Source organism: Ochotona princeps, chromosome 13 (genome assembly GCF_030435755.1).
Source record: "Ochotona princeps isolate mOchPri1 chromosome 13, mOchPri1.hap1, whole genome shotgun sequence".
Taxonomy (NCBI): domain Eukaryota; kingdom Metazoa; phylum Chordata; class Mammalia; order Lagomorpha; family Ochotonidae; genus Ochotona; species Ochotona princeps.
In genome coordinates this window covers 51120980-51133006 of record NC_080844.1, presented here as the reverse complement: position 1 = coordinate 51133006, position 12027 = coordinate 51120980, and the positions used below count along the sequence as shown (strand labels likewise).

Genomic DNA, 12027 nt, shown 5'->3' with positions numbered 1-12027 from the left:
AAACAAGTGGAGATTTTTTCATACTGATGTTTGCAAAAAAAAAAGTACTCCATGTTACCAGAAAAGTTCAGTGGGTTCCTTCCTCAGCTTAGTATAGAACTAAAAAGCAGGAAATTGGTTGCAGGCAGAAAAGTTTTGCTTACAGGGTGACCAGTTGAACATGGAAAGAAGAGGAGAGGGGAAAGCACCTCCCAGGAAAGAACTTGGAGCTTGTCTCTTAAAAGGAGAGAGAGACACACCAAAGGTGTTTTGGAAAGGTCTTGGGATTTTAAGTGTTCCTCAAACCCTCCTTGTGTGAGTGGGAACCTGAAGGGAAGATGTTCCCCATTGGTGATCTCTTAACCAATTGGGAAAGGCTGGGCCATTGTGTCACCCACTTGAAGGTGTGACCAAAATTTTAGTGGTCTCGGGTTGTCTCACTCTGTTCACTTGGGAAACCCTGTTGTCAGACTTATCCAATGTGGAAATAAGAGCTGAACTTCTTGGTCTTTGAAAATGTGTATGAGAATGGACCCAGTGTGTTGGCCTACTGGCTAAATCCTCACTTTATGCGTGCTGGGATCCCATATAAGCATTGGTTTGTGTCCCAGCTGCTCTGATTCCCATCCAGTTCCATGCTTATGGCCTAGGAAAGCAGTAGAGGATTACCCACAGCCCAAAACCTTGGGACCCTACACCTGCATGGGAGACCTTGCAGAGTCTCTTGACTCCTGGCTTCAGATCGTCTCAGCTCCGACCATTGCGGTCACTTGGGGAGTGAACCAGTGGATGCAAGATCTTTCTCTCTGTATCCTTTTGTCTTTATATATCTGCCTTCCTAATAAAAATAAATTGAAAATATTTTTAAAAATTAAAAGAAAAGAAAAGAGTGTAAAAGAGTGGGCCTTTAGGAACCTCCAAAATTCTCAGTAAAGTTAACATCATGCACATTATGAAATGTTGGTTTTCAATGGATGGAGGGGGAAGCGACCTGAAGTATAGTATCCTGTTAAAGGAGAATTTCTTTAGAGACAGACGAGTGAGCAAAGCGAAATTTATCAAGGTCACAAACCTCCTGCTGCCACAGCAAAGAGGCGTTCTGAAAGGGAAAAAAAAATCTGAAAATCCGGTTGCTGTGAAGTCCTTAAGCACAATTTTTTAGGGGGTTGAAGGGATTGTAGACCATGGAGGGAATAACACACCAGCTGCTAGCAGTCAGTTAGAGGGTGGGGACGAAATGCAAAGAATTGTAATCCTGTCTAGCTTCCTCAAAAAACCATCAGAAAGGTGTGATTGGTAACTTCTTTCCATTGTCAAGATAAGCTAAAAACTCATAAGAGTGGAATCACTCCCTCCTTGCTATTCTGATAAAAGTAAAAGTGGGATTGGCACTTTGTATTTCTAGAGGCAGCTTCTGGTGCAGAAGCAAGCATTTTGGATAATTTTAATGGGAATCACCCTCTTCTAGTGAGGACCTCACTTTAACTACCTGTTCACCCGTCTAATTTTCACTGTCCTAGTCTTGTGCAATCCCAACTCTTACACATTTAGGAATAGTGAATCACTACGGACAATATGGAGAGTCCTACAAGTGTTACAACAGAAGCACCAACCTTTTGGTCTCCTTTATTTTATTTCTGTGATTTAAGGAATAGACAGAACATTCCATGTGCAGTTTTCCCATTGTTGTTTGGTTGTACTTGGAGACTGAGCGCATAGGAGCGCGAGGATTACAGTCCTTTGCTTTTCTGCAACTTTCCCCTGCTGCCTTGCTTCAGCAAGCCACCAGAGGAAGGCTTAGCAGCAAGCAGGCCGAGTCTGCCAGCTTACATCTTTATTTTAATTTGGCAATAAACTAGTGTACAAACTGTGCTATAAAACATCGCCTCCAACGGCATCTCTCAGTCTGTCTTAAACACCTCACTAAACATGATGTGTTAGGAAACATTTGAAATGAGGGAAAACAAAGAGCAGATGTGACTGTAAGAAAAAAAAGAAGTAGGAGAAATGTTAAGATTCTGTGTATGCCTCAGGCTGGCAGACCTTGCCAGGGCACTGTCTCTGTTAGGGTCTGCAGGCTTGGATTTGTCAGAAGCAGAGCACAGCACTGTGGAACACAGTGAACACTGGCCCCACCCGCGCTCCTCAGGGGCTCCCGAGGAAAAGGCCCTGGCCCTCCTTTCTCAAGTTACTCAGACCTCTGCTTGGGGAACCCTAGAGAAAAGCTACTGCCACCCGCTGTGAGTCCAGCCCTGTGCATTGTGCTGCTTGCTTCCCAGCATCCAAAACCATCTAGCCCTGACCTAGGTTCCCACACACACAGGCCAGGAGTGTAACTGATGAAGCAGGGTTTGGGCTGGGCTGTGGGAAATTGAGGAGCAGGTGTGTTCATTTAGAAGTGAGGAGAGAGGTTCCTGGACTTCGCCCAGAGAGGGGAGGGAGGGCCGGGCCATAGTCACCTAACTTGTACTTTTTTTTTTTTTTGAGAAAAAATAATGCGTTGTATGTAATTTGATGTTTTCTTATTTTTAGTGTTTACATTTAACTCAAAAAATGTAGTGAAGAGCATGGCTTAAGTTGCTTTGGTTTCACTCTAAAATTTTGCTTGTTTATCACACTGTTCCCATCACCCAGTTTTCCTTTATTTCATAACTCTATTCATTTTACTTAATAGGAGATTTAATTTAAAAAGTATCCCTATAGGGCTGGCTCCATGGGGTCGCAGGCTAATCCTCTGCCTTCGGCACTTGCATCCCGTATGAAGGCCCGTTCATGTTTTGGCAGCTCCATTTCTGCTCCTGCTTCCCACTTATGGCCTGCGAGGGCAGTAGAGGATGGTTCAGGTCCTTGTGCCCCCACACCTATTTGGGAGACTTGCAGAAGGCTTCCGCTTCCTGGTTTGGATTGGATTGGCTCAGCTGTGGCTATTGCAGCCATTTAGGGAATTAACCAGCAGGTGGAAGACCATTCTCTCTCTCTCTCTTTATCTCTTTCTCCTTCTTTCTACAACTCTGCCTTCAGATACAAATAAGCATTTTCTAAAAACTATAAATATAAACAAATGACCAGTTATTTTTTATTTTTTTTTAATTATATTTGTTTTTATTGGAAAGATTTATAGAGACAAGGAGAGACAAAAATCTTTCATCTGCTGGTTCACTCCTCAGGTGGCTGCAATAGCTGGAGCTGAGCCAATTCAAAGCCAGGAGCCAGGAGCTTCTTCTTGATCTCCCACATGAGTGCTGGGTCCCAAGGCTTCAGGCCATCTTCTACTGCTTTTCCAGGCCACAGGCAGAGTGCTGGATGGGAAGTGAAGCAGTTGAGTTTAAAACCAGTGCCCATATGTGATCCTGGCACTTGCAAGGCGAGGACTTTTAGTCACTAGACTACTGCGCTGGGCCCACAAACGACCAAATGTTGGGGGAAGAAAACCTTCAAGATAGTTTGACGAACTACCCTTTCCTTAATGGCAGCTCTAGATTATTTGTATGTGTAGACTGTCACTTATTTTGGAATTCAAAGAAACAACAGTTCAAGTAATGTCACGTAAGAAATGTTTGTTTCTAGTCTGTAGATTTCAGGAATCATGGTTCATGGTAAAAAAAGGAAATCTTGCCTTTTGATCATACACTCAGCCTTTCTTTATGCGAATGAGTTACATGCAAAACCAAAACACGCTTTCCACCTGGGGAACAAATCAATAGAAATTCTAAATATTAGCAACATTTTTGATATATGTGAAGATTGCCTTGTAGTTGAAAAATCATATATTGAGTGGAAGATCGTCCCTCTCAATATGTTTGACAGCCAATATCAAGGTTTTAGAATCTTGCATAGAAGTAAATTTTAAAGAAATACTTTGAAGGTTTCTCTATTAGTCCTAGGATTTTACTACATATATTTTCAAAATCTAGCCTAATTTTTTTTTCTTTTTCCCATAATCATTACTTCTACTTCTGGCTGGGTTGTCACAGAGATGTAATGTTTGTTTATCAGGACTGCTTTGAATGCTGGACATTCCCTGGGGAATAGTGACTATTTGATTAAGAAATAGAAGTCAGCATTTTGTCATCTCAGCCACAGCAGTTTCTCACCATTATGGGTAACAGAGTCAGCTGGTAAGAGAGTCAGCTCTTCATGCCACCAGAACCTGTCACTGGCTATGTTGTTGTGGGGTGTGAGCAAGATCATACCAAACAGGCCAAGGTTTATTAAATAGTCGTTATTAACCCAGCTTGGTGATAACAGGGCCCACTAGAAATAGCAAGTCACAAATCCATATAGCAATCCAATCAATCGAAGCCGCAAGAGGAACAAATAACCACTACCCTGATGTTCATCCATTAAGCTGAAGACCTATGTCCCAGCTTCCCCAGCAATATAAGTTATCCTGAGACATGTAATGAATAACCTGGGCATACCTTTCCCTGGCTTCTCTGCCCGCATTCTACTACTGCTCGGCCCCACCTCTCCTGGAACTCCCAATAGTACACAAATTAGAGATACAAAGCATCTTAGCATTGCTATCTTCACTGTCCCGCCCGAACAGTGAACAGAGGGTGAGGAATTCAGACACACAGAGGTACCTGTCCTCAGAGTCTGTCCACAGGAAGCCAGAGAGCAAAACAGGTACTGGGGAGGCCAAGAGTCAGAGTGCTAGAGCCATGGAAGCACACGACCAAGAGAGAACCCCTCCCTCTCATGGGCCTTTATAGGGGCTTGTGAGGGGAGTGGTTATACAAGAATACAATACCGCCCCCTCTGAGGTTTCAGGTGATGGTAGGTAAGCATCACAGATGGACAGGATGGAACAACTAGGTGGCTGGGGGGGTGCTAGGGGGAGGGACTTCCAAGCTGTTGACTCTGAACTAGCTGCCTACCTCACCACAGTGTGACCATCACTAGGTCACTTGAGCTGGCAGTTTGTCCTGTAGTAAAGGGACAAGATTAATATTTCTTGTGACTATTGGAAGATGCTGAGAAAATATATAGAAAACACTTAGCACAGTACATGGCACAGAGAACGCATTACATAGGTGCACCCTTGTGTTATCCAGGCACCTGAGAGCCAGCAGGTCTAGTTTGTGGTGGCAGAAAATAAACACAAGCCTGACTTAATCAAAAGCCACCAGTGTTCCATGTCTTTCCCATTTGGGAGATGCTCCCAGGTATTTTAGTTAATGTTAAATGCCTTTACTGTCATTTGCCAGAAGAAACCATAGTACAAGGAAGAACTCATGGGCCTTACCTAGAGAATATTATCGATTATAGTAATTGTAAGCCATTAAATATTAAAATATTTGTCTTCACTGCCATTCTATTTGCATTAGAATAGACTCACTGGTGCCTTAATATCAAAAGGGTAAGATTGAGATAAAGGACAAATGGCTCATTGAAATTCAATCCCCCTTGAAATATTGAAATGATTTCTGCGTAGGCATAAACACTTTAGAAACTGATATCTACCTAATTTCTTCTCCTTTCCCCAAGGCACTGCATTCAGTTGAAAGGCACTCAGATATTTATAAGAAATATGTTGAGTATTGTATACCATGCTGGTTTGGCAGGATTTCCATGTGCTTGAAGTTTCTCAGTGTCAGAGCTGATTTCTAATCTCATGAATATGTAAAGAATTTAAGTATCCAACTACAAAACTGGCAATTAGAGTGGAAACCAGGGAACTTGCTAAATGTCAACCCCAATGCTTGTTTATAAAACAAATTCTCGAGCTGAAATGCCATCATATGCAAACAAGGCAGGCCTGCATTCAACTTAGATATCATGTTTAAGTAGATTGTATCATTATTTTTCAATTGCTGCCTGGAGCAGTTTGATCTACCTGTTCCTAATGATTTGGAAGAAATGGGCTGTGAGAACAAGGAGAAATGCACATTTAAAAATCAGGCATTGCGATTAAGTTTTAAATAAGTGCAATTATACTATCTAGTAGCTGTTTAGGCTTTCAAGTGAGCTATTTGTCTGTTCTAGCCCACTTGCAATCTCCTCTCTGCCATCAACACTTGCTTAAAAGGCCAAGATTCTGCATTACCATTTTCCTATGTGCCACTAGACCTGTCTTTCCGGGGGGCTGTCTGTTTATGAAACTGGCCTGTGATCATATACTAGCCCTTCTTTTGCAGCCAGCTCTAGTTCCATATGTCCAATCCCTCAAGTCACAACGTACGAAGCCCAGCTGTGGGACAAGTGACAGATTCTAGTGACAGCAGAGGAATGGCCAGTGACAGATTTGATAAATCCAGCCACAGGGGAGACTGATGAAGCCAGCAACGTGTCATCATTTCTGCTCATTCTTCATCAGCAAGTCTGAATGTTCAGCCTTGGTGCTGTGGCCTTTTGACCTTGTTGCTACTTGGATTCAGTCTTACTCAGAGGTTTTTGTAGGACTGCAGCCGTACAACCCGGTCCCTGTATCGCTGTGGTTCCTGCTTTACTTTCTTTCATGCATCACAGCTAAACTAGATCTTGGCCAAAGAAAAACCAAACACTAATGTGAGCTGTGCTGCTCTGTTTATTTGTTCAGACTGCTGTGTTTCCCTGGAATACTCGTTGATACTAAGAAAATTTTAATGTATTCCAAGACCCACCTTGAAAGCATTTAAAAATTCTCTGAATTTCCTTAACAGGCTAGCCTACCACTGCACCAAATACTATATATACATTACTGTGGCTTGTGTCTCCTACCTCTGACAAGCTAACTCCTGCATTGAAAGAGATGCGTCTCCTGTGGTACGTAAACGGAGTAGAGTCTGGGATGCTCATTACGGAACTTTGCCTCTCTGTCCTGAGTCTCAGGCAGCCAAGGTGAAAACTCTTTGGCTCTCAGTGAAGTTTTGTGGGGTCGTTTTAGGTATTGTAGAGTTGGGTTTCCTGTTAGCCTGAGTTCTGGCTCCCTTCTTTGTGCTAGAACCTGAGCCCCAGAACATGGCTCTGATGACCGAGTGCATCTCTGAACTATTTCTTTTTCTTCATGTTGTGGCTAGGAGAGAAAAGAGCGTAATGTTTCCAATGCCTCAGGCCTAACATTAGGAATTTATTTTAAGTCCTTAAGGCACCATCTCCTTCTTGCTAAAAAGAATTGCGGGAGTGGTAGTGAGAACTGGAGAGCCGTGAGGTAGGTGAGTGCTTTGTACTGAAGCCATCCCCAGGGCTGTATTAGGATGCGGCAAATAAATAGAACTGGCAGAGCTTTCTGTCAGCCTTTTCAAGAAATGCAATTTTGCAGGCCCCCTGCTTCTAAAACGTTAAGGGCAGAGAAGGAAAGAGGAGTGAGCAGGCAACCTTGAAAAGAGCTGACAGCAGGAAGTGCTCCTCCAGCTGGAGCCTTTGTGGGGGAGACCCAGGACATCCCTGCCCACCCCGGCTGGGGAAGTCACGGTGGGAGGCTTTGTGGTCCACTGTACCTGATTCCATCAACCAGAGGCTCTTATTATCACAATGCTTAGATTCTAATTAAGTTGTCCTGGCTCCAGTTTTTAATGGAATTCTTGTTGTCCCATCAGTTTCCTAGCTGCAAGTAAAATCATGATACTCATATATGATGACAATTGGAAAACAGAGGGTGCATTCATCCAAGTTAAGAATACAAAAAAGACTTTCTAGCAGCAGTGACTGTTGCATACTTGAGCCTCAACACAAGGAAAATAAGTATCTCATCTCCTAACAAAAACGATGCTATTCATTTAGGAGTTTAGCCAACATGTGAACGATTAGAAGTTGGGTGCCACAGTTACTTCAATGCCTGTGATATCTCCGTGTCTTACTGGAGTGCCTTCGTTTCCCAAGTCGGCCTTCATGCCAGCTTCTTGCTCATGCCCACAGATGGCAGGAATAAGAGTTGAATCTGTGTCATCCTTTGGAGTTCTTGCCTTTGGCCTCATGTGTCGTTGGCTGTGGAGGGTACTGGGAGAGTGAATCAGTGGAGGGGAGGTCTCTTTCTCTCTGATTCTCTACCTTTCAAATAAAATAAGCAAATAAAGAAGTAAATATTTCTGGGGAAAAAAAGGTGGAAAAGAAATAGCATTTCTGACACCTTGATTTTTTTCACCCTGTCTTGATCTGCTGGGCAGTGCCAGTGCAGCACATTCGTTTGTACCCCAAATGTGACACCTGTCCCTTCCTCTGTGTCCAGCATCCGGATTGCAGCTTCACGGCCCTCCTGATGAGGGCACCCCAGAGATGCTTGAAGGTTCAACACAAGCAACAAAACTGCCATTGGAATCCATCTTTCACAACTAAGTGTGCTTTATCTCTTCTCCGAACAGACAAAGGCAGATGGCAAGAAACCAGGCCATTGTGAGAGACTTAAAAACAAAAAATAAACAAACAAAAAAACCAAGGAGTTGAGCAGGAAGAATTGTTGACAGCCCCAGACATGAATAATGACCAGGGCCTGAGGCAGCAGATAGATCTTGAAAACAGAGAAAAGTTGGGTTTGTGCTCATTAAGTTCTGTTCATTAGGACAGGGGAGGACTCAGATATTTTAGACAGGAAAGATTTTCTGTCTTGCCTCCTTAGTGAACCAGAATGTTTCCCTGCTCTGTTCTTCCAAAAATTTCTGCTTCTTTAATTCCTTTAGTGTCTGAAAGTGTTCACAGAACAAAAACAAGTTTAGAGTTGAACACTGAACTCCCCGATGTAGCTCAAACACGCTTTCTTTCTCTCCCTCGTCTTTTTCTGTAGACTTGGCATGGCTGAAGAGGGTTGCCGCTGCTTTCTCTGATGTGACAGGTAGTAATGTTAGTTCTCAGTTCTGTGTTCCAATAGTCAGAGGAAAGCTCGGAGCTGGAGACAGGTGAGGAGGGAAATAAATTTTATTTAGGTGCTGCCAACACTGTGAGATCTTTGCGCATGAAAAGCCTTCTTTCCTCAAGTGATTGAGATGGAGTCAGAGTGTAACTGCTTTGATACCATTCCCAACTTTGCTGTCAGACTCTAGGTTTCATTAACACATTAACTGGAACAGCTCTGAGTTGTTGCTTTCTTCTTTTCCTGGTATAGCACAAGGCTAGACAATTAAAATCTTGTGAGATAATGTGTTTGAAGTAGTAGGTAGAATCTCCTGACAGGTTTCATATAAGGTGCGTGGATAAGGGCCTGCTTGCAAATCCTTGCAAGTTTCAAATGTCATGACACTTGTGGAGTTCGTTTTTAAAGGTATAGGCTTCTAGGTATAGATCCATGGAAGCAAAAGTGCTTGTTGGGTAAGCTAGCTTTGCCTAATCATTGGAAAAATCTGAATTCCTTAGTAGGTAGGTAGATTCATGATGAGGGGATTTGCAGAGTGCAAAATTAGCACTGTGGGTTTTGTTGTTGTTGTTGTTTTTGGTCATGTTCTAAATACTTATAGATAAGATATATGGAATTCCTAACACCTCAAAGCTTTACACTTTGATGAAACAGGCGGAGTATTCTAAGATTTATCTAATCTAGAGAGAAGTTTCTGCCTTGCCTTATTACAAGGGCTCTCTTTGAATGTTACTAAGAAAATTAAGTATGTGACTTTACTTCCCAGTATGTTAGACTTCATTATACCATTTGTTTATGAGAGTAGGTGTGTAAACTTGATTGCCTATATCTGTTTATTTTGTGATTTGCCTAAAGGCTGTCTGAGAGAATATATGATATTTGTCCTCTTGGGATTGGCTAATTTTATCATGTGTTTCTCCTCCCAAATGAAAAATGGGGCTCCCATTTTGAATCTTGTAAATACAGCTGTATAATATGATACTAGATTTTCCACCTTGATACCTACCACGTTATGATCCATTTAAATAACAGAAAGTTAATTTTGTAACTGTCCATAAGGGACTATCCTACTGTGATAATTTGGGGAATAGTAGTGGGGGAGGTTATGGGGAGGGAGAAAGAGGAGGGGCAGGGAAGAGCCCCTATATAAAACTATCCTGGTAAATAACAAGTATATTAGAAAACAGAACAAAAGACATCATTTTGAGGCTAAGTATCTGCCATCTGTTTCTCCACCACGGTCCTGTCAATAAACTCATTTATATAAAATTTAATCACTCAATTTTTATGCTATTCATTTACATGGCATGTCATATGATGGTTTAATTAACCAAGAAATTCTCTCATTCTGCTTACTGCCAAGACAAACCAACATTTATAGGCTACTAATATTTTTAAAATAATATTGACATATGATCTGCATCTGTTCTTGTTAGTGTGTTTTAAAGTTTGATAGTTTGTAATATATTCATAAATATGTAAATATAGATACATATGTGTGTATGTATTAGCCTGCAATTTGATAGCATCTGTTACTGTGCCCTGGTTCTTTGGAGATGAGTCCAGAGGTAACTGTAGGAGTCAGGACAGGTTCATGAAGGAGGTAACCTTGATCTGTCTCTAAAAAGAAGACTCACATGGAGACAGGCACATCCTGAAGCAACCCCTACCAGAGTAGAAACATCGTGTAGGCTTATGAAAGAACGCCTCCCTGGGTGTGAGTGGGAAAACGAGAAAGCTTGTCCACCAGGACCAAAGGGCACCCGTCCAGAGATGGCATTGAGCCACAGAAGAGAGGCTTGTTTTATTTTGTACACCCACTGCTCAAGAGGCCTCCAGACGCTCACAAATAACGTGGCAGTCCTTTGAAGAAATAAACAAATGGCAGGAGACACACCTGACTGGGCCGCAGCCTCTGAATCCAAGCCTAGGGGATAAATTTACAAAGAAAAAGGGGGAGAACAGAAAGAACAAAGAAATCAGCCGCAGCGGACTCCTCACAGAGATTAATTCTCTACAGAAGCGCAGATGGCAATCCCTGGGTTTACTGTGAGCCCTTAGAAGTTATGGAGGATTCTCATGGGGTGTCTGTGAGTACAGCCTTCCCATATAGAATGCTTCTGCCCGCATTCTGTTGCATTTGTGTTGATCTTTATATATGAATGAAGATATTTGCATGTATATAACAGTGGACTGAACTCTGTTCCCTGAAAAAAAAAAAAAACAACAAACAAGTACAGTTCTGAAGTTATAAAGAAGTAGGGCAAAGGGAAATGGAAATCCCAGATTGGGGGGCTTGCTGTTGTTATTTGAAACTGTATCTTAAAATGTAAGGTGTTCAGGACGCGTTGGAAACAGGAAGCAGTGTATGTATGCGTGCTGTCTCTCCCAGTTAAGAGCCTTACCCCTGCTCTCCCTGCTCCTCTCCTCCGCACTCTTCTACTATAACCAACATGAAATGCACCCAGGATACCTTCCTCCCTCAGGCAGGTTGGTTAAGGAAAAATAATTTTTTAAATTTTAGAAAGAGAATCAATTGTTTCTCCTTGGGTGGGATGCTCAAATACCGTGCAGTTACAGCCAACTAAACTGCAAGCTTTAGTAAATGGATATTTTATTTGTGTGAGTTTTTGTTGTTATTTTGATAAAAAGGACACAATGTCACAGCAAGTTCTCTCAAGTGTCAGTAAATGCTCCCTTGAGTTGAATTCTTCCCTAATCATGCCTGGTGGATCTGCAATTTAGTGAGTCATTTGGTAAGACCTTTGATTCGCCACTGCCTGTTGAGGGGAAGACCGAGCAATCATGGCACTCAATGCAGTGTGACTCACCATCCATCCACACTGTGGGAGTTGGCAGCTGCGGTGGTGGAATGTTGAAGGATAGATGACGGATAGAGAGGATTTGGTGTTTCTCAAATCAGAATGCAAACCTATGTTGGGAACCAGAGTGCCTGGATCAGTTCTCTGGACTGCACTCTCCGGGTACTCTTGGAGGCAGCAGAGTGTCCTGGGGAGATGGCCATTAGCAAAGACAGTAGGGATGAAGAGGAGAGGTGAATAGGACAGAAGAGAAAAACAAGACATGGGTTCAGCATGTGGACTGTCATCAACAGGGATTGTGTGTGACCTTAGGGAGAAGGGAAACCGTGTAACAGGTGAGTTTGAAATCTTACCAGCTGTGTGATCATCTGCTAAATGACCATAACAGCTGTATCTCAGGGATGGCACAAAGCTTACATGAAATCATACATGCAAAGTACTTGAAGTATACTAAGAACT

At 42.5% G+C, this 12027-nt stretch overlaps 1 protein-coding gene across 5 annotated transcripts in view; it reads left to right on the top strand.

Annotated features, from left to right (window-relative positions):
- Nucleotides 1-12027, top strand: part of SORCS1 (sortilin related VPS10 domain containing receptor 1) — a 488198-nt gene that overhangs the window by 309577 nt on the left and 166594 nt on the right. The window lies entirely within an intron of this gene.